This window comes from Marmota marmota, unplaced genomic scaffold, assembly GCF_001458135.2.
Source record: "Marmota marmota marmota unplaced genomic scaffold, marMar, whole genome shotgun sequence".
Lineage (NCBI taxonomy): Eukaryota > Metazoa > Chordata > Mammalia > Rodentia > Sciuridae > Marmota > Marmota marmota.
The window spans coordinates 1,333,464-1,357,108 of record NW_026000208.1 but is presented as its reverse complement, the minus strand read 5'-3'; the positions used below and the strand labels follow the sequence as shown (position 1 = coordinate 1,357,108).

The following is a 23,645-nucleotide window of genomic DNA, read 5'->3' as shown; positions in this document are numbered from 1 at the left end:
AGAAAACACCACATAAATATCTGCTATCCTGACTTCAAAATGAGAAATGTGATAGAGGCCAGGTGTTTGCCTCACTGTAGGTGTTCAGCCACAAGAGCTAGTTTTCTCCTTGTGTCTATTAGTGCAATGTGGAAAATATGACCCATGATTACAGATCTTAAAATCAAGCCTTGACCCTGTGAATGTCCACACAGTACAGTGTGCAGTCATACAGCATTGAAGAATTTGAGGACATGGGTCCTGGATAAATCCCTGGTGTTGTCCAGCAGAGAACTGTGGCTGTGCACTGGGAGCTGTGTGGTGAGTGGGGAGTCCTTCCTACTCTGGAACTCTTTGTTTAATCAGCACATGTGCAGAGACCTAATTTTTCCTGTGCTAATCTCTTAAATCAGTACATGCAGGGTTTTAACCAGTTTTTTGTGTGTTTGATTTTATCAGACTTTTTCCATCTGTGCACAAAACATGTGTATCACTCATTTGTCTCCAACTTTCTAATACTTGGTGTCAATAGTTCATTTCCAGGTCAGTGTAAGCACTGACCTAAAATACCATGTTTGGAATCACTATTTTTGCACCCAGGTTATCAAGTATTCTGACAATATGTATCCTGTGGCTTTCATTGTTGGCAGTGGTTACCAATATTCTACAATGTGAGTGTCTACAGATAAATCATCTGAAGGAATTTTTGATGGAGTCTCTTCAAGGATTTTAATTATCACAGTATTTTCTGAAAGGCTTTAAGATGAGAGTAGTCTTTTGAATACTTGAAAAATAAAATACAGTTCCAAGGATATACTTTCTAATTGTGGAATTATTTATGATCCTTGTTATTACTGATGTTTCATCTTAACCTTCTCATGTCCATAAGTACATAAATGGCATATTAAAAAGCAAAACAAAAAATCCTTTCAGTGGGAACCTTCAGATACACTCCCAGGCAATATCAAGATATCGAGATTTCTGAGATTTGGGAAGATGGTAGAAGTGACCTAGTCATCAAATCCTGAACTTCTCCCAACATAAAAAGGAGACAGCAAAGAAAAATAAAATTGAGACATTCATGACAAAATAAAAGCTCTAAGACTTGATATTACAAAGTCTGAGAGCTGGAGAGACTGGAAGACAGGTTAAGAGTAGAAAATAAACCCAGAATGCATTAGCGCCAAACCAGAATCTCCTGATGAGAAGAGTGGTAGGGTAACACACAGAGAAAGAGAGAAATAGGGAAGCAAAATATCTCTTAGGCTCACCCACGTAAAAACAGTTGAAAAGACAGACAAAATTTAAAGCATGATGCTAACAGAATGGTCCTTAAAACCAAACAGTGCAAACAGCTTCAAACCAAATTGTGAAAAGAGCCAGAGGTCTGCAGCCTTCTTGATGTGCCCTCAGAAGACTAGTCATCCCCTTAAATCAGCATGGTATCTTCCCAAGTCCAAACACTTGCAAATTAAACCAGAGAAAAGTCACCTGATGCGGGACTTCTTAAAACATCCAGGCAGAAAGAAATCCTAGAAGGACCACTACTATCCCAAAATCACCAAGACCCCCTTGCCCTTATCATCACCACAAACAAAGGGAATGAATGAGTTGTTCAGGACATATGCTAGGAAGTGCACCTAGCCAAGCTCTGCAACTCAGACAAGGACAGAAAGCCCTGTACAGTGTCTTCTTATTCAACTCAGAGACATCTATGAAACAGTTTGGGCACTGAACAAAGGCAAGAAGATTCACCATGCCTAAACCACTGAACTGGGGATAGGCACTATGGGGAAATAAGAAGAGTCCCTGCAATTATGGGGCAATACCAGAGGGAAGCTGTCTGGATATTCAATAACACAGAGACTCAGTTGAAAAATACCAGTGCATTCAGCAGGAAGGGGCCAATCTCAGTCTTAACTTGTGCACAGCCTGACCCATAATCACAACACATAACTAAAAGGGAATAACTTGGATATTTGTGGGACCTAGCATCAGATTTAGTAAACAGAGGGAATCAACAGCCACCATTCAAAACCTGGGGCAATGGAAACTAGAGTTTAGGTGAACCACCTGGGACCCTCCATTATGGTATACTCAGAGAGTGGCTTTGATTAGAGGAATACTTCTGCACCACAGAACAATGGTGGAAATCCCACAACCATATTCCTGCACTCACAGATAGCCAATAAGATCTTCAGTATCATGAAAAGGATCCTGTAAAGGGGAGCAGGTATACAGTGACCCACTGCAATCACAGGGACACTCCACAACCTGCATCCTGAACTACTGCACACACAGAAACAAGGCAGCCACAACACTGCACCCTAATAGCAATCAGCTGCAGGCCCCTGAGCTAACAAATCAGAAGCTGCTGGTAGCAGGTTCTTAGGAACTAGGGAATTGTACCCCTGCAACTCTGGAGAGACACATAAAGACTGATGGACATCTGCTAAATGCTGAAACCCCAATGAAATACAAACCAAGATTCAAAAAGAAATTTCTTCTCCTTGGCATAGTTTACACATGGAACAGAATAGAGACAAACACAGAGACAAACCCACATAAATGTAGTTATCTGATATCAGTCAAAGGTACCAAAAATATACATTGAAGGAAAAAAGGCCTTTTTAGCAAACGGTGCTAGGAAAAATGGAAAGATAGAATAAGAAAGAAAAATCCATTGAACAAGGTAAGCAAGGTAAAAACCAGAGCATTTACTGTAAGAAGACCAATTATTGTCCAAAGAAATAGTGGGAAATGTCCATTTGGAGGTCTACTCCCTAGATATTAGGGAACAAAGAAAGGTCAGATGAGGACTGAGGAGACCTTAGGGCTCTTATAGATTTTACTCAGTTGATCCAAATTTCTCCAGAGGAACTCCTGGTACAGTCAACAGGAGTTCAAATGGGTTTCTGTCCTTCGACACAGGTGCTACTTATTCACTATTAATTACTAAAACAGGGAGGAAAAAGCTACAATCTCAATGATGTTCACAGGGGTATCAGCTGAAGCTCGAGATAGATCCCTTTTTCCGGCCATTGGAACATCACCTGTGAGATGTGACTTTAAAACACAATTTCCTATATATGCCAGAGGATCAGTAAACCTCCCAAGTTGTGAATTTTGTCCAAACTAAATGCCCATGTAAACTTCTATCCAGGATAATTGGATATACACATTTTCCTGGAGCAATCTGAAGAGTCACAGATGATACTTCTAGGAAAGAAATATGTTCAATAACAACTACTTTTAAAAGTCTGTGAAAATTAAAACCTAAAGTCTAGGTATGCCAAGAATGACTAAGTACATATAACCTACATATAGATTACATATAGATTACATATATCTACATATAACTACAGATAGAACATGCATCTTTAAGTTTAAACAATATTTACTAAAGGAGGAAGTTCAAAAGGGCAACCAGCAGTTGTTTAAATAAACTTAAAGCACAATTTAATTTGACCTGCCAGTCTCCTTAGAATACAGGAATCCTTTAAATTAAAAATATGATTATGTGATTTTGATGAGTACACATTTGTTAATGACTGACAGGCTGTAAATCATATTGTTCAGAACATCCATCTAGAATTATCTTTCTTTACACTTTATTAATGTTCCCAAATCCTATGAGTGGCTCAGAGTACTGAATTAAAAAATGCATTTTTCTGCACATCCCTGGGAACAACCTCAGCTCGGGTTTGCTTTTGAGTGGCAGCAGCCTGATATATAGGCAGGGCAGCAATACTGCAGGAAAGTGTTCCTTCAGGAATTTAAAATATGTCCTACTTCATTTACAGTATCTATAGGAAGGGATTAAGTCATATGAAATTTACCTATGGACTCCTAGAAATTTGTGGATTATTTGCTGATGCTTAGTCCTATCTATGCATTATGCTTTACTAACGTCATTAAGACTCAAACACTTAGACTCTGAAGAATAAAAAGTATGACTGAGAAAGAATCATGTATGGAAACAAAAATTGTGCATCTGGTGTATCAAAAAGCAATAGAGAATTATTACCAACTATAAAAGAGATGCAATTTGTTTAAAGAACTTCACTACCCAATTGTGGGGTTTTCTGGGAATGGTAGATTTCTATTGAATATGGATACCAAATTTTGGCCTTAAGATGGACATGGTACTGCACACCTGTAATCACCATAAATTGGGAGGGTGAGACAGGAGGATTTTAAGTTCAAAGCCAGCTTCAGCAATTTAGCGAGGCCCTAAAAAACTTAGCAAAGTCCTATCTCAAAAATCAAAGATAAAAAGGGTTGAGGGGGCTGGGATTGTGGCTCAGTGGTAGAGTGCTGGCCTAATACATGCAAGGCCCTGGGTTCTATCCTCAGCACACATAAAAATAAATAAATAAAATAAAGATATTGTGTCCAAATGAAAAAAAAAAATAAAACAAGGGCTGAGGATGCAGCTCACTGGTCACTGGTTAACTAATGCAAGGTTCAATCCCCAGTACAAAAAAAAAATGTTCTTTGGCCTTACAGTCAAGCCATTAAATGAAAAACTGAAAGGAGCAGATTCTGAACCTCTAGAATGATTTCCTAACTTCCAATACATTTCAGCACTATATAAATTGAAGTTACTCAAGAAACCACTTTAGGCTTGTCAAACCTAAATAAGACCTTCAGGATATATGTACACACACACACACACACACACACACAAAGAAACAAGAAATTGGGCTGGGCTTTACTCAAAACTTGGGATCAACACAGCATCCAAATTCAAATATACTGATATAATTCAAAGAAATTATATCAGACTGTTAAAGGAAGTCTGTTTTGTGTTTGGGCAGTTATAGCCAGGTGTCAACTGGTACAGGAGGTCGACAAGTCCACACTGGAGAAATCCATCACCATTTATGCACCCCATCATGTGCTAAATATGCTAGATCAGAAAAGAAGCTATCACATAATACTGAAAGGATAAGGAGATAACATACCATTCTCTTGGACTATCCTAATTTAAAGGCAGACACCTGCATACCAGTGACATAGGATGCCACAACATGATTGTCTGAAGGTCATCAGGAAGGTATTATTTAAGCAGCCATATTTGGTGGATCACTCTTTGGAAAACCCAGACACAGAGCTCTTCAATAATATGATGAAATCATCACATAGGATAAAACACGATCCACCATGAGCTATTGACAATTCAGACAGAAAAAGGATCAAGAGGGACTTCTCCTGTCAAACTGTAGATGATCTGAAGCTGATAATTTAAGAGAGAGACAGAGCCCACAGAAAATACACAAAATTCTACCAAAATGATAGGGATCATTGGGATAGGAAGAGTTTTAATTGCCTTTGCTATTCTTATTGTTTCAGCCTCCACAGATATAAATTCCATTTAGGTAAGTTCTAATAACACGCAAAAAGTATACACAAGGAAGCTTGTTGGGTCCAGAGGTTATCATCCTTTTCAAGATATTTTGGGTTGACTTGGTTTCCCTTACAAAGCAATAATCAGAATAAAATGCAACATTTCATTAAAAAACAAAAAAAATATTAAATACTAACTTATACTATTACTAATTCTTACCACAATTTGAATGTAACTGATTAGTCTATAATGAATACCTCTCAAAAAACCAGGCCATGGGAAAAATTACTCCTTTCACATGACCCTATCCCAGATGTAGTCCCTAAGCAAAAGGAATTAAAGAAATCAGGGAAAAGTTAAAGGAATCAAGGATAAAATATTTGAAAGTATTATCTACCAACCATAGATACAAGGATGGATATTTCTGGATTTGGGATAAATATCTATGCTTTATGCCAATTTCAGGCCCACAGAGTCAAACTGTTCCTCTCCATTGAGAAAAAAGAAATCAATCATATGACAAATGGTCAAGTGTCATATAATTTCTGGGATGAATTTCAGAACAAACTTGCCACCACATTACAATTTTACAAGAAAATGACTGGTTTGCAACATGCTGGACATGAAGACTGGAAGATGCTGGGTACCAAATGGAATTGATTGGCACCAACCTGTGGCTATGTGTTTACCCAGGATGGTTGAAGATGCACTATGGTGTATCAGTGGATGAAGGGATAATAAAGACATTAAGTCGGCTTGCTAATATTGCAAATATTTGCCACAAGTGGGTTTTCATCTATATTTTCTGGTATGATCACCTGTCATGGATCTCTGATTCCCTAAAATCAAAAGGCATTAGACATTCTCATGGGAGCCCAAGGGGAAACTTATGTTAGCATAAAAGCTACATAAATATCCCTGATAATCCAGAAAATGACTTTCTGAATCTACAAAGCAGTCCAGGAGGAGGCCATGATTGATGATTCAGGACTCAAACTAAATGCATGGTTATCATCTTGACTGGGTGACTATATGCCGGCAAAATTTAATGATGTTTCTAATAGGTCTTATATGCACAGGGTTATTCTTATCCTATGGGATTTGTTTTTGCTGAGGAATAATGTCTTTATTATAAGACACAATGAAATTACACTAGAATGAAAAAGTTAAAAAAATAAGTGGAAATTACACAAATTCATTATGATAAAATAACCAATTTTAAATACTATGTTAATCATGAAGAAAATTCTGCTGGGCATGGTGGTGCACACCTGTAATCCCAGGGTCTTAGGGAGCTGAGGGAAGAAGATCACAAGTTCAAAGCCAGTCTCAGCACTTTAGGGAAGTCCTGAATAACTTAGTGAGATTCTGTCTCAAAATAAAAAAAAATTAAAAAATGAGCTGGGGATTGGCTCAGTGGTTAAGAGGTGCTGGGTTCAATCTCTGGCACCAAAACAACAACAAAAAACTCTTAAATACTTTGAATAAAATGAATTCAATGGCAATTAAAATGAAACCTTATCAAAAATTGTGGAATACAAGAAAAGCAGAGCTTAGAGGAAAATGTATGAAACTGAATGCATGTCTCAGAAAATATGAAAGATCTAAAACCAATCATCTGAATTTTTACCTTGGATCCCAGAAAAAGATGAATAAAATGCTGAATAAAATCCAACATATGTAGAAAATGACACAATATTGCAAGGAATATAAAGGAAAGTAAACAGAATTTTCAAATGACTTAAAAACTTAATATTTTGCAGAATATACATGTATCCAAAATTAGCAAGGAAAATACAGCACCCAAAAAGAATCAGTGCAAATAAGAGAATATTAATTCAGGGAAATTTGATTTGCTTACTAAGGTGGCAAACAGTAATCTGTGAATAATCTGCCTAAACGAGACTTAGGTAAATAGCTAGTGGTACATCCATAATGTAACAAAGTACATGTGATAAAGAATAAATTCAAAACAAATGCTGTCCTCTGAGACACAAGAAAGAATTATGAGGTTTGTGTGAGTATATCAAAGAATATGGAAGAGGACATGCAGGCACAGGTGAATATGTGTGTGTAATACTGAAATGTTTCCTCAAGACCTTCTTAGTGGTACATATCACCAATTGCTAGAGATTACCTGGCATGCCTGATCCTGTCCACCTGACCTTTGTCATTTACCTGTGATCCCTTCTCTTGGGTCACTGGAAAAACTGCTGAACATGCAGAGTGGACATTTTGTACTCTTTGTTTCTTCATTCAGAATAACATGGTGGTTAATGTAATAAGCTCTGGAAGAAAAATTGTTGTGTTAGATAAATAACTTACAGTAAAACTAGGAAGAAGTAACCACATACGAGAACAATTATCAAACATAGTCCATGTGAACAAAGACAAACATAATCAAGTTTTTAAAAGAATGCTCAAAACTGATACATATACATGTAAGGAAATTAATCGCAAGAAAAATTATTATTCATTAATTATTAACTCAATAATTATTACCCTTAATATTAATTAATTTTCAGAGTGATATAGAATATTTAATAGCTCAGGAAATAAAATTTTAAAAACCCATCAAATTCACAAATAATAGAACATAATTTCTAGGTGGATTAGAGACTAGACCTAAATTTTTAAACAATGTAATACAGCATTTAGTGTGTAATATAGCAAAATAAAATCATGACTTTGGGGTAGGGTAATATTATTACAGTAAAACTAGGAAGAAGTAACCACATATGAGAACAATTATCAGACACAGTCCATGTGAACAAAGACTGGACACAGACTGAAATAAACTCCTTTTCTTTCTTGTAGGGGTTTTGCTATCATTTAGAAGTAGACCATTTGACAGATGAGAGTTTTCTCAAACTGCAAGATGTATCATTTGGATCAATTGCAAATATGCATTTTATTCACAATAAAAGAGTAAAACTTTCTAAAACTGTGGCAAATAACTTCTATAATTTTGATTTTTTTAAACAATATTGTGGATTAAGGGCTGGGGAAGTGGTTCAGTGGTAAAGTACTTGCCTAGCATGTGTGAGATCCTGAGTTCAATCTCCAGCACTTCCAAAAAACAAAACAAAACAAAAACTCAGGGTGCTCTCCCATTGAAATATATTCCAAGTCCTTTTCTATTTTTTTTATGTTGAGACTGGGTTTAACTTCCCCAGAATGGCCTTAAACTTGTGATCTTCCTATTTTAGTCTTTAAAGTTGCTGAAATTACAGACATGCACCAAATGCCCAGGTAACTTTGCATTTTTATCTCAAAATTATTGAAAATGATCATTACAGTAATGTAGATATTTATCTTTTATCACTCCTATGGCTTCCTGAGATGGGAAAAAAGAGACATATTATTTATTATTACACATAATATTAATAAAGGTATTCTAATATTCGTTCAATGAGATCAAACTCTCATGAACCACACCACATTTTAACTCATCTTACCCATGACATTCTCCCATCCTACCATTATCTCTTTTAATCAGAAGCATTTGTGATTGGGCATTTCTTGAGAAGGTTGTGCTACTCTCTCTGAAATTCTTTCCAACTCCTGACATTGCCTCTGGAAGTTTTGAGGTGACAGTATCACCAGAAGATTATAATAGAAGAGGGGTGTGTGTGTGTGCACCAATGAAGTATCAATTGAATATTTCACTCTTCGCTGTGAATGACCATTTCTCATGGTTCTATGAATTATGAAGTCTCACCTGCAATACTATTATCTATTAAGAAAACATTCTAAAATATGCTTTAACATAAGTTGAACAACTCTATTCACCTTCCACCTGAGATTAAAGACAGAGTTATTAGAGAACTACTAGAATTTTCTCTTTAAATATAGTATATATCATGTCCAACCAGAGAAATGAAGAGTTGTGCTCCATTAGTATAAAACATAAAATTAATTAAATAAAAAAAGAAAAAAAAACTACTGGAGGAGGTGGACACTGTAGAGAGGTGGGTCATATTCTGGAAAAGAAAGTCACTCAGGGAGAGCACTTGTGGTTTATATCTTGTCCCAAGTTCCTCCTACTTCTCTCCCTTTCTCTCTACTTCTTGGCTGCCATGAATGAACTTCTTTCCTTTGACAAACACTTGCTATCATGTTCTGCCTCATCTCAAGCCCAGAACAATAGAACTTGTCAACCATGTATGAAACATCTGAAACCATGAACCAAAATAAACTTTTCTTTCTCTACATCATTCATACCAGGAAACTTAGTATGAATGATAGCAATGTAGTGCTGATTTAATACAGTCATCAACAAAGTTAGAGAGAGCATTCACAGGATCCTTGTGGAGGATCCTCCCACTACTTTGCAGGAAATTAAAGCATTCTTTAGATTTGAACTAGTATGGAACTTAAATAAGGCAGAAGATAGGGCCCTATTAAATTATAACTGTTATTCTGTTCTGGTAGGATTGAGACGGGGGATTCTGAAAACAGAAACGTCTATAAAATACAAGAGTTCTTTCAGTAGTCTGACAAGAATTCCTCTGAATTTAGGGAAAGAATTCCTCAAGATTTCTGTCATTACTCAGATGTTTATTCAGAAATACTGGACAATTTAAGACTGAAAAATCAGATTTGCATTGGACAGAATGCTCCAGATATTTGAAAGAAATTATAAAAGAAAGATGATACCATTCGAATGCATCCTATCAACCTATATATTATGTTTTTCAACAACAGAAATCAGTGCCTGAAGCAAGGAGCCAATAACCAAGCAGCTGCATTAAGCCAGGCCTTTAGAGAAAAGGAAGATATGAAAAAGAAAGAAAACCTATTGAAGAAGACAAGCATACGCTAGGTAAAAACCAGGGAACTTACTTTTAATTGTCCAAAGTAATAGTGGCAAACATCCAGTTGAATGTCTACTCCCCAGATGTTAGGGAAAAAAGAAGGGGCAGAGGAAAACTGAAGAGGCCCTAGGAGTATTACAGATTTTACTCAGCTGATAGAAATTTCCCCACAGGAGCTCTTGGTACAGTTGATAGTAGGAAATAAATAGCTTCCTGCCTTTCGACACAGGTGCTACTTATTCACTATTAATTACTAAAACAGGAAGGAAAAAGCTAAGATCTCTAATATGTTCATAAGTGTATCAGTAGAAGCTCAATATAGATACTTGTTCTAGCCATTGGAATATCAGCTGTGAGATATGACTTTAAAACACAATTTCCTATAAATGCCAAAGTGATCAGCATACCTCTCAGGCTGTGAACTTTTGTGCAAACTAAATGCCCATGTAAACTTCTCTCCACGACAACTGAATATACATGATTCCCTGAAGCAATGTAAAGAGTTACAGATGACATTTCTGGGAGAGAAACAATATCTTCAAGAAAAGCTGCCTCTAAAAGTCTGTGAAAAGTGAAACCTAATGGCTAGGCATGTCATGAAGGACTAAGCACATATAGCCTACATGGATTGAAATAAAAACAGAGCATACATTTCTAATTTAAAACTCTAAAGGAGGAAGCTGAAAAAGGCAACCAGCTCTTGCTCAATTAAATTTAAGTCCAATTTAATTTGACCCTACGAATCACCTTAGAACATACCAATCCTTCCAATTAACGATGTGATTATGTGATTTTGATGAGTACAGACTTGTTCATGGCTTGCAGGCTGTAAATGATATTTTTTAGGACAACCACTCAGAATTATCTAGCTCCTACATGTCACTGATTAATGTTACAAAATCCTACAATAATGAATTTAAAAGATGAATTTAAAATGAATTTAAAAGATGCCTTTTTATGCACACCCCTGGGAACCTCCTCAGTTCTGTTTTGTTTTTGAATGGCAGCATCTGATACATAGGCAGGGTAGGAGTAGTGTAGTAAATTGCTCCCTTAGGGACTTAAAATATTTCATACTTGATTTCCAGAATCTGGAGCAAGGGATTAAATCATTGGAAATTTGCCCAAGGACTCCTAGAAATTTGTGGATTATTTGTTGATGGCTAGTTCTACCTATGAATTATGCTTAAGTAACACCATTAACACTCTTAAACACTTGGCCTATCATGGATAAAAAGTATTTCTAGGAAAGACTCAAGTATGTAAACAAAGAATTGTGCTTCTAGTCTTAACTATCAAAAAGCAAGAGGGACTTATTACCAACAATAAACTATAAACAAATGTAGGGAATAGCAGATTTCTGTTGAACGTGGGTACCAAATTGTGGCCTTAACCTGGGCATGGCAGAGCACACCTGTAATCTCAGCAAATTGGGAGGGTGAGACAGGAGGATTGCAAGTTTAAAGCCACCCTGAGAAATTTACCAAGATCCTAAGCAACTTAGGAAATTCCTGTCTCAAAATAAAAGATAAAAGGGATAAAGATGTGGCTTAGTGGTTAAGTGCCCTTGGCTTCAATCCCCCCCACCATAGGAAAAAATAACTAAAAACTTTTTTTTGGCCTTATAATCAAGCCTGTGAATGAAACACTGAAAGGAACAAAATGTTGAAACTAACTTGAACGTAAACTATTGACCTAAAACTAGGCCATGGGAATAATTACTCTTTTCACAAGACCATAACCCAGATATAGTACCTAACCAAACCTAAGTTAAAGGAATCAAGAATAAAATGTTTGAAAGTTTTACCTAACAATCACAGATACAAGGATGGATATTTCTGGACCTGGGATGAATATGTATGTTTATACCAACTTCGGGTCCACTGAGTCAAAATGTTCCTCTCTTTTGAGAAAAAAGAAAATGTTCATATAATCAATGGCTAAATGCCACATAATTTCTGGAATGGATTTCAGAACAAAATTAGCACCATATTAAAATTTTAAAAGAAACACCTGGTTTGCAACTTGCTGGACATTGGGAATGAGAGTAAGATGGCTGGCACCAAATAGATTTCACAGGTTACATGGGACCAACTTTTGGCTATGGCTTCCCCAGGATGGCTGAAGATGCACTATGGTGTATCAGTGGGAAAAGGAATACTGCATAAAGGCATTAAGTCATCTGGCTAATATCCCAAGTCTGTGCCACAAGTAGGGTTAGGGTTAGGGTTTTTAGTATGATCCCTGGTATCTATCTTCAGGTTCTCTAAAATCAAATGGCATCAGAAATTCTCATAAGATCCAAGGTGAAATTTTGCTATCATAAAATCTATATGTATATTCCTGATAATTCAGGAACTGACTTTCTGAAACTGCAAAACAGCACAGGAGGTGGCCATGACTGATGATTCAGCATTCAACCTAAATCATGGTCATGAACTTTATTGGGAGAATATATGCTTGCAAAATTTACTGATGTTTCTAATAGGTCTTATATACAGAGGGTTATTGTTATACTATAGAATTTATTGTTGCTGAGGAATAATGTCTCGACTACAAGACCATCTTTTAAGTCATGATATCCCAGCAAGGAGGCAAGGAAGACATGGTAGTATAAAACTTCAAAACAGGTTAACTTGGCTCAGCCAAGAAAAGAAATTTAAAATGCTTCTTTCTTAATTAGGCCAGTTTGTTCCATTTTATAGGTGCTTTTTACCATGAAGTCCCTGCCCAACAGGAAGTAGTCAAGATTTCCGTCCACTTAAGAATATGTATTGGAAAAAACTGACGGTGGGAAACTAAACGTGATCATAAGCTCCCCACATACTATCTAGATCTAATTCTTCAGAAGTTTCTCTTTGTTTCTGTGTGATCTATATTTTATAGATTAACTATATACTAAAGTTATCTAGAAATGAACAAAATCTCCCTTCCCAGCACTTAGGGGTCGCAAGTTACACATAAATGTAAAAGGTCATACCTAGAAGAGTCCTTGCGAAAATGCTGACCAAAACTAAAACTAGACACAGGCTGTTATGCACAACACAAATGCTTTTTTATTATTTAAGTCTTCTGTAGATCTATGTGAATAAGGAAAGATACATACAGCTCATTCTTCAGAAGCAGCTACTTTATGAAACACTGGATAATGGCCCTTGGACACCAGGACCCACATACCTTCCCCTGAAAAACCATATAAAAAATTCTCTCTTAGGGAAAAGGAAAGATGGTCACTGATGGTAAGACTTAATTATTTTCACAAAGCTGTTTCTTCATTACTTGGCTGCTAGCTTCATTGATTCTACTGGACAACAGTGAACTGAGCTCATGAGGTTACACTACTTTAACCAATAATAGGCAGAGTATACATTTTTATAAGGCCCACATGGACCACTCACCAACATGTACAACATTGTGGACTTAAAACACTTCAAAATTTAATCATATCTTGTCTGCTCTCAAACAACAATGAAATTACACTAGAAATAAAATTAAAAAGTAGAAATTACCAAAATACATGATGATTGAATAACCAACTTTAAATACTATATTAATCATGAAGAAAATTCAGCTAGCTGGGCATGGTGGTTCACACCTGTAATCCCAGCATTTCAGGAGATTGAAGTAGGAGGATCACAAGTTCAAAGGCAGTGTCAGCATCTTAATGAAGCAACTTAGTGATACCCTGTCTCAAAATTTTAAAAATTAAGCTGGGTGTGGTGGTGTACGCCCTATAATTCCAGTGGCTTAAGAGGCCCAGGTAGGAGGATCACGAGTTCAAAGCCAGTCTCAACAATGGGAGGCACTAAGCAACTCAGTGAAACATTGTTTCTAATAAAATACAAAATAGGCTGGGGATGTGACTCAGGAGTCAGTGCCCTGTAGTTCAATCCTCAGTTCCAAAATAAATAAATAAATAGATAGATAGATAGATAAAAATTTAAAAATGGGCTGAGGATTTGGCTTAGTGGTTAAGACCTGCTGGGTTAAGACTGCTGGGTTAAACTCTGGCATCAAAAAAACAAAACAAAACAAAACAAAACAAAACAAAACAAAAATCAAAAAACTTTGAATTAAATGCCAAATTAAAGTAAAGCCTTATCAAAAATTTTGGAATATAAGAAAAGCAGAGCTTAGAGGAAAATGTATGGAAATGAATGCATGTCTCAGAAAATATGAAAGATCTAAAATCAATCATCTGAATTTTTATCTTGGATCCCCCCCAAAAATATGAGCAAATTAAATTCAACGTATATAGAAAAAGACATAATATTGCAAAGATAATAAAGAAAGTAAACGGAATTTTTAAATGACATACTAACTTAATAGTTTACAGAATATGAAGTATCCAATATTAGAAGGAAAATATAGCACCCCCCAAAATCACTGCAATTCAAAGAATATTAATTCAGGAAAATTTAATTTGCTTATTAAAGTAACAAACACTTGAATAATCTCCCTAAAACAATTAGGTACATAACTAGTGGCACATCCAAAATGTAAGAAAGTACATGTGATAAAGAAGAAATTCAAAACATATGCTGTCCTCTGAGAAACAAGAGACAATCATGAGGGTTATGTGTGAATATCAAAGAATATGTAAAAGGACACGCAGGCACAGGTGAATTTGTATGTGTGTGTAATACTAAAATATCCCCTCAAGACCGCCTCAGTGCTGCCTATCACCCATTGCTAGAGTTTACCTGGTATGCCTGATCCTGCTCACCTAATCTTTGTCATTTACCTGTGATCCCTTCTCTTGGGTCACTGGAAAAATTGCTGGAGATGCAGAGTGACAGTTTTGTACTTTTTGTTTCTTCATTCTAGGTAACATAGTGCTTAATATAATAAGCTCTGGAAAAAAATTGTGTTAACTAAATGCTTTAGTAAAGGAGTTATTCTTCACAAACATATTAAATAATTTTTAGAAAGAATTCTCAGAACTGACATATGCACATGTAAGAAAATTATCATCAAGAAATGCTATTAAATTATTCATTAATTATTAACTCTATAATTATTACCAGTAATATTAATTAATTTTTAAATAGTAGTCTAGAGTATTCAATATCCATGAGGGAAAAACCTCTCAAAATTCACAAATTACAAACATAATTTCTAGTTGGTTCAGAGAGCAAGATGTAAATTTAAAAACTATACAATGTAGCACTTAGTATGTGATTTAGCAAAATTCATGACTTTGTGGTAGCATAATAATTACTACACTAAAACCAGGAAGAATTAATCAAATAAGAGAACAATTATCTAACATAGTCAATATGAGCAAAAATTGGATACAGATTAAAGAAAACTCAAGATTCTCCAGTTTCTTTATTATAGGGTTTTTCCTGATATTTAGAATTGGATCATGAGACAGTCACAGTTTTCTCTAACTGCAAGATGTATCAATTTGTATCAAATGCAAAAATGCATTTCATTCTCAGTAAAAGAATAAACCATTTTTAAAACTGTAACATATAATTTTATAACTTAGATTTTTTAGATTTTCATTCATTCTTTCTTTCTTTTTTCCCCCCACAATACAGGAAATTGAACTCAGGGTGCTCTACCACTGAATTATATTCCTTTTCTTTCATTTATGCTGAGACAGAATTTCACTTGTCCAAGATGGTCTTAAACTAGTGATCCTCCTTTCTTAGTCTCTTAATTTGCTGAAATTACAGATATGCACCACAATACCCAGGTAACTTAGCATTTTTATCTGAAATTTATTGAAAACAATAATTTTGAGTCTGCAGTAATGTAGATATTTATATTGTATCACTACTATGGTTACCTGAGATGGAAAAAAACATACATTTATTATATTATTATACACAATATTAACAAAGGTATTCTAATATTCTTTCATTCAGAGGAAACTCTCATGAAGCATATTTTAACTCATCTTACACATGATATTCCTAATCTTACCATTATCTCTGTTAATCAGAAGCATTTGTGATTGGGCATTTCTTGAGAGGCCTGTGCTACTCTCTGTGAAATACTATCCAATCTACTGATACCGCTTCTGCAAGTTTTGATATAACAGTATCACCAGAAGGTAACAATAGAAGAGGGGTGTGTGCATGTGTGTAGTCATTAGTTAAAAATGTTTTATGATTTATTTTTTAACAAACAAGATTTTTAGACAAATTCACGTGTGTGCACTTAAGCACAATCACAGTACATGATGAGCCTCCTAGCCAACAGGGTTTCTACACTGTCGATATAAAAATGTACCTTCATTAGAAAGAAGTGTATGCTGTAGGATCAATGGAATACTTCTCTCATGGTTCTATGAGAAATACATTTCTCATGGTTCTATGATTTATGAAGTCTCACCTGCCACATTTATATCCATTATTGAGAAAAAATTTTGAAATATGGTTTCATACAAGTTGACCAAGTCTATTTACCATCCACCTGGGATTAAAGGCAGTGTTATTAGTGAACAAATAGAATTTCCTACCAAAATTTAGTGAATGCTAAAAATTTTATATTACCTTCACATCCATTTTGAATACATATCTAACTTGGTCATACCAGAAATTTAGTTTAGTCATCCATGAAACAGTTTGTAGTTATCTTCCTCCTCCACTACAGAGCTTAGAGAGAGAAAACAACTACAAACTGTTTTATGGATAAATAAACAGAATTTTTATTTAAGCTTACAGTAATGTAGGTATTTATCTTGCATCACTCCATACAACTACTTCCTGGTGACCACTTCCAAGGGGACAGCTAGATGTTGCAGTTTACTGGTCTGCTGGCTCCCATTCCCCACATAGATGTACCACAGTGACACCTTCTTATACATAGTGTGATTCCACATAAAATGTGCTTGTTTGCTGGAAATTATCAACTACAACTCTTCCTGAGAAACCTGCTCAAGTAATATCTTGTACCACAATGAAGACTATAGCTCACTTGTATCTCCTGTTTCTCTGTTTTCTCACTGCTCCTGTTTTGTGGGTTTTGTCTCACTTCTTGATTTCCTGTAAACTCTGAGGTGCATGCTTCCCTATACTACTGGGAGCTAGCAATAAATAAATCTATGATGTTATCCCTTCTGTAATTCACATTACCACACCTTTAACAATAATTGGTTTTCCAGTTAAGGCTCTCCTAGATAGTGTTTCTCTTGGCAGGAATAAAGTGAATGCAGTTTATACCAAAGCCAAAAGGGTCTCTCTCATGTTAAGTAAGATTCCTACATGAATGAAACTTAACAGTGGTGAGATATTGTGGCATGAGGTAATCCACCAAAATAAAGAAACATCTCATCATTTTAACTAGCTTTTACATCACTGTGGCCAAAAGATGTGTCAAGAACAATTAGAAGAGGAAAGGTTTATTTTGGCTCATGGTTTCAGAGGTTTAGTGCACAACTGGCTAATTCCATAGCTTGAGACACAAAGTGAGGCTGAACATCATGGCGAAAGTGTGTGGCAGAAGAAAGCTCCATGTTTTAAACTGTAGATTTTAAAAGAGCCCATCATTTCTCAAGGGTGAAAAATGACCTTGAAATGGTAAGAAAATTAGTTGAATAACAAATGCTCAGAAAACACCACATAAGTATCTGCTGTCCTGATCTCAAAATTTAGGAATGTGGTAGAGGTCAAGTGTGTCCTTCCCTCCATGTCTTCCAGCCACAAGAGCTGGTTTTCTCATTGTGGCTATTAATGCAGTGTGGAGAATATGACCCATGATTACAGGTCCTAAAATCAAGACTTGACTCTGTGGATGTCCATATAGTACCAGGTGCAGTCACTTGGTTCTGAAGAATTTGAAGACTTGGTTCCTGGATAAAATCCTTGTGCTGCCTAGCAGAGAGCTATGGCTGTGCACCGGAACTGTATGGTGAGTGGGGAGTCTTTCCTTCTCTAGAACTCTTTGTTTACTCAGCACATGGGAAGACTCCTCATTTTTTCTGTGCCAATCTCCTAAATCAGTATATGCAGGGTTGTAACCATTTTTTTGTGTGTGTGTGATTTTTACTAGAATTTTTCCATCTGTGCATAACACATGTGTATTACTCACATGCCTTCACTTTTCTAATACTTGATGTCAAAAGTTCATTTCCAGGTCAGTGTAAGAAACACTGACTTAAAATACGATGTTTGCAATCACTATTTTTACATGTGTATCATACTTGGATATTTGTGGGACCTTGCATCAGACTTAGTAAACAGAGGGAATTAACAGCCACCATTCACAACTTGGGGCAGTGGAAACTAGAGTTTCGGTGAACCACCTGAGAGAATTCACTATGGTACATCACAAAATGGCTTTAGTCAGAGGAATACTTCTCCTCCACAGAACAATGGTGGAAATCACACAACCACAATTCCTGCACTCACAGCCAAAAAGATCTTCAGGATCATAAAAAGAATTCTGTAGAGGGGAGCATGTACACGGTGACCCACAGCAACCACACAACACTCCACAGCCTGTATCCTGAACTACTGCACACAACAGAAACACACAGCCACAACATAAGCAATCAGCTGCAGGCCCCTGAGCTAATAAGCCAGAAGCTGCTAGTAGCAGGTTCTTAGGAATTAGGGAATTGATTCTTATATCCCTGCAACTCAGGAGAGATACACAGCCAAAGATTGATGGACATTTGCTAAATGCTGAAACCCTAATGAACTCCAAATAAAGATTTGATGACATTTTTCCTCTCCTTAGCATGGTTTAATATAAATAACTCTATCATGAAATTTAGTCCTATAAATAATTCTTTAATCTGAATGAAAGTTGTTACCCTAAAGGCCAACTTTGTACCTTCAACCCATTTGAATGTATTTAATCCAGTATTTTAAAGCATTAACTGGACTCAAGCTTCCACTTTGTTTTCCTAGTTTTAGTTTATACTTCCTGCTCTTACCACTATTTACTCTCTTGCAAAACCTGCTACTACCTAAAATACCTACCATTCATCCATTTCTCCTTTCTATTATGGTGTAAATTATTCTTTTCTATCATTTACTTCCTTCCTTCCTTTTTTCCCTAACCCAACTCCTTATTAGCTTACACTTAAGATTATAGTTTACTAAATTTAACAACTAATTTTTTACCTATTCCAGAACTGTACTATATAGGTTTATCCTGGAATTGAGGAATCAAAAAATAACTGCAACAAGTTTTTGTTTCCTGTAAGGTTAAACAAATGAGGCTTGGGTCTGAAGAGATTATACTAAGTAAGGCTCAGTGGCATTTCTTAAAGTGATGTTAATTCTGGGATCAGCAGAGGTCCTTGTTGACATAAAATATCATTATGTGGATATTCACCCAACCCAGGAAGCTAACAACGCAGTCATTCACTTAAAAGATGTGAGAACAGTACTGATACATGGGTATACATTCAAATATGAAAAAGCAAGGGAAAAATCATCCCAAACAGGCTATAATGCTTCAACAATAGAACTGACACTACAATGAAGGAAATGTCAGAGAAGAATTTAGAAAGTTAAGCAGCTCCATGAGCTAAAAGAAGATGTAAGGAGTGAAATTAGGAAATACAGGAAGTTAAAGATCAATTCAATAAAGAGATACAGATTCAGAAAAATCCCAAGCAAAAACTGGGATCCTCAAATGGGGAACCCACTCAGAGAGTCCACTATTTCCAGTGACTCATAAATTGGGATGGGGGATGAAGATATAATGGAACATATACTGGTAATGGTCCAAAAGTTATTATAGACCCAGCAGAAGCAGACTGAGGGGGCTGATCCAGATCTGCTCTCTGCTCCAGAGAGATTTATGTACCACCATGAGACTCTATATCCCTTTGGAAATAGCTGAATTAGGGTATACAAGGTCAGAAAAAGAACAAAACAAAGTCTAATATCATGGCTACTCTGCCTGTGGGGCACTGGAGAAGATGGGATAATGCTGAATGGTAAAGAATTGATAAAATTGGCTTAAGTAACTGCTCACCCTGCTCCATGTCAGTGACTTAACACTAGTACCACAGGTGAAAATGTGGGGTTACTACTGGTATTATAGTTCAGAAATGAGGTCTTCTTCATATTTTTTGTGTTAAAAAAGAAAGACATTGCAGAGTGAAATTATTAGATTATGAGGTATAAACTCTGATATGAATTATTTTGGCAGCAAACTCTAGGCAGGTAAGATGTGAGTGCAGGAAGCTGAGCTGGTCACTGTGGGTGTACCTTGGGGGCATACATTTTGTCCCTGATATAAGGAGCTCTCTCTCTCTGCTTCCTTATTGCCATGTTCTGAGCTGCTTCCCTCTGACATGCCCTTTAGCCATGGGACTCACCTTGGGGCTAGAGCTATGGAATTAGCTTGCTATGGACTAAAACTCTGAAATCAAGAGCCACAATATACTTTTCTTCTTTTACATTTTTCTCGTCAGGACTCTAAGTCACATTAACAACATTTAACCAAAATTTCTAGTTGGGCTGCTCTTTGCCACTCACAATACATGACTAAAATCATGTGACATCCCTATGTCTAATGGCACTGGGCCTCTGTGGAAAAAGTGAATAGCTATTTTTAGGAACAAGTTGTGAAATATGCTCTTTCTGTGCAGCCTTGCCCAGGACCTGACACTATGACTTTCACTGCTAGAATGAAAAACACATCTATCCATCCTTATTTTCCCCTGTAGTAAGGAAGGCCCTCTAAGATGCAGCACAACTAATCACAGATCTAGAGGAGATAGGAAGATTATAGCAGAATGAGTTCATGGAACGTAGGAAAAACTGGAAGAATTATCTAACCTTGGAATGGAACCACCATTTGACCTAGCTATCCCATTCCTAGGTCTATCCCCAAAGGACTTAAAATAAACATATTATACTAATGCAGCCACATTAATATTTATAGCAGCTCAATTTATAATAGTTAAACTGTTGAACCAACCTAGATGCCCTTCAATAGACGAATGGATAAATAAACTGTGGTATATATACACAATGAAATATTACTCAGCATTAAAAGAGATTAAATTTATGGCATATTCAGGTAAATGGATGGAGTTGGAGAATATCATTCTAATTAAGCGAATTAAGCCAATTCCAAAATACCAAAAGCCAAATGTTCTCTCTGATAAGTGGATGCTGACCCATAATGGGAGGGGCATGGGAAAAATGGAGGAACTCTGACTGGGCAAAGGGAAGAGAGGGATGGGGAAGGGAAATGGGGGCAGGAAAGATGGTAGAATGAGATGGTCATCATTACCTTAGGTACCTGTTTGGCTACAATATGGTGTGATTCTACATTGTGTACAACCAGAGAAATGAAAAGCTATGCTGCAATTGTGTACAATGAATCAAAAATGCATTCTGCTGTCATATATACCTAATTAGAATAAAAAAAGGAAGGACCTCTTTGAGTCTCTCATAAACAGATATGGTTCAGAATAATAGCAAAGGAAGTGAATGAAACAGACAAATTTTAATGTTACCCTGGTACATTTATGGAAGCAATTGCCAAAGAAAAGAGGTTCCTATCAATAAGGAATAAAAAGAATGTCAGAAAAGTAAAATAAATTCCTGCTCTAAAATGGCACAGAAACAAGGCTTTCCCATTGGGAGATATAGTGAAAGAAAAGTTCATGAATTCCCCTAAAGAGTGTGAACCTTTGCATGTGGAATGACCAGAGAGATTAAGATTCAGGGATCTAAGCCAGGTCTCTGAACAGAAGGCCATATATAGAACTGGCAATACATCAGTCTTCAAAAAATATTCAGCATTGGTAGCTAAGTGGACATTCATACATGTAATCCTGACAATTTCTCAGGCACATTAATTGCTATTGATGTTTATGGGGCAGGGGTGGAAATGAGGTTCTGAGTTGTAAAATTGACCCTGTGGTTTGGACATCTGCCTCCCCCCAACTTATCCCATTTTTCAGAGCTCCCATTCTTGACTATGTTATTGGTGTTGATATCTTGTGGGGCAAGTGCCTACAAACTATTTAGCAGAGTTCTGTTTGTATTATTGGGAGATGAATCATTTGTCAGCTGTAAAGCCAATATTAAGATGGCATGCAAAACACCCTCATGATTGTGCCTGCATCCAATCAAATTCTTGCCACCAAACAATATCAGCTCCCCAAAATGGACATCAAGAGATAAGAGACCATATGCTAAGAATTGGCTAAAGTAATCATAGTTCACTCAACTCAGTCTTTTAACTCCCCTCTGAGGCAAATAAGAAAGAGTGACGAAACTCAAAATATAACAGTGAATTACATGGAATTAAATAAGAGAATCCCTCAACTATATGTAGTCATTTCCAATAAAGCCACCATTCTCAAAGAGATCCACACTCAGCTGGAGCACATCATTTATGTACTAGATCCTGCTATGCCTTCTTTAGCCTAGACACAGCCTCGTAGAGTCCGGATCTGGTTGCCTTCAGGTGGGAATGCCGGCAAATAAGATTTGCAAATAGTATAGATGGTAACGCTCATGAATATGATAGGTTAATTATTTGCACAAAGAGCTGAACCATGTTTAGAGGACATAGAATGTAGCTGCTTAAAAGGCAATGTGAATGATTAATGACAGGTCTCTGTGGGGAAAAAAGCTATGGGAAAACATCTGGTGTTGTGTCCAAATCAAAGTGGTCACAATATTCCATGTGACTGCCTATTGCCTCTCCAATTTCCATAAAATAATGAGGCTGACCAACTAATGGGAAAAGACAAAATGGCTGGGGGGATGTCCCAGCAGAAGAAATTGCCATTTGGCTACATTGTAGATCAAAGAATAAAGATCAAAACACAACCTGGGGCTGAGCACAGTGGCATATGCCTGTAATCCCAGCAGTTCAATAGGCTGAGGCAAGGATCCCGAGATCAATACCAGTCTCAACAAAAGCAAGGTGCTAAGGAACTAAGTAAGACACTGTCTGTAATAAAATACAAAACAGGGCTGGGGATGTGGCTCACTAGTCAAGTTCCCCTGAGTTCAATCCCCAGTAACCTTCCTCAGAAAACGACAATGTGCGAAGCTGTGATACACTGGAGACTGCTCCAAAACATGTCTGATATTCTTGCTGCATGCCAAAACTGTCTTGCCTGATTTTAGCAGTACCCACAACAAATGTATGCCACCAAGGGGCATATTAAATGAGGTTATGTCTCTCTTCAAGGTCAGCAGGTAATTACCTTGGCCCCATCTTTTTATCTGATTGGGCCAACTATGCATTGACTTGTGTGGAAACAGTTACAGTGTTAATTTAACCCATTCACAACAACTTCAAAAAAGAAAGCAAATCCAAATGAAACTATTAAAGAACTGATGCACATATGGGTCACCACAGGTAAGTGAGTGTGAACATGAAACTCATTTCACAGGTGAGTATATACAGCAGTGGGCTCAAGACCAGAACACATTATGGATTTCCTACCTGTCACAATCCAACAGAAGCTGTATTAATTGAAACAATTAATTAAAACAATGATTGTTATTTGATATGAGCCTTAAGAGCTGAGAGTAACTCTATGCAGGTTAGTT

The 23,645-nt window shown here is 36.5% G+C and overlaps 1 long non-coding RNA gene across 4 annotated transcripts in view; it reads right to left on the bottom strand.

Annotated features, from left to right (window-relative positions):
* The window catches only part of LOC125612822, a 247,459-nt gene that overhangs the window by 104,657 nt on the left and 119,157 nt on the right, over positions 1-23,645 (bottom strand). For all 4 annotated transcript variants that reach the window (XR_007343297.1, XR_007343300.1, XR_007343299.1 and 1 more), the window contains one exon: positions 7,467-7,617. This is a non-coding gene — a long non-coding RNA (uncharacterized LOC125612822). The remainder of the gene's footprint in view (positions 1-7,466; positions 7,618-23,645) is intronic.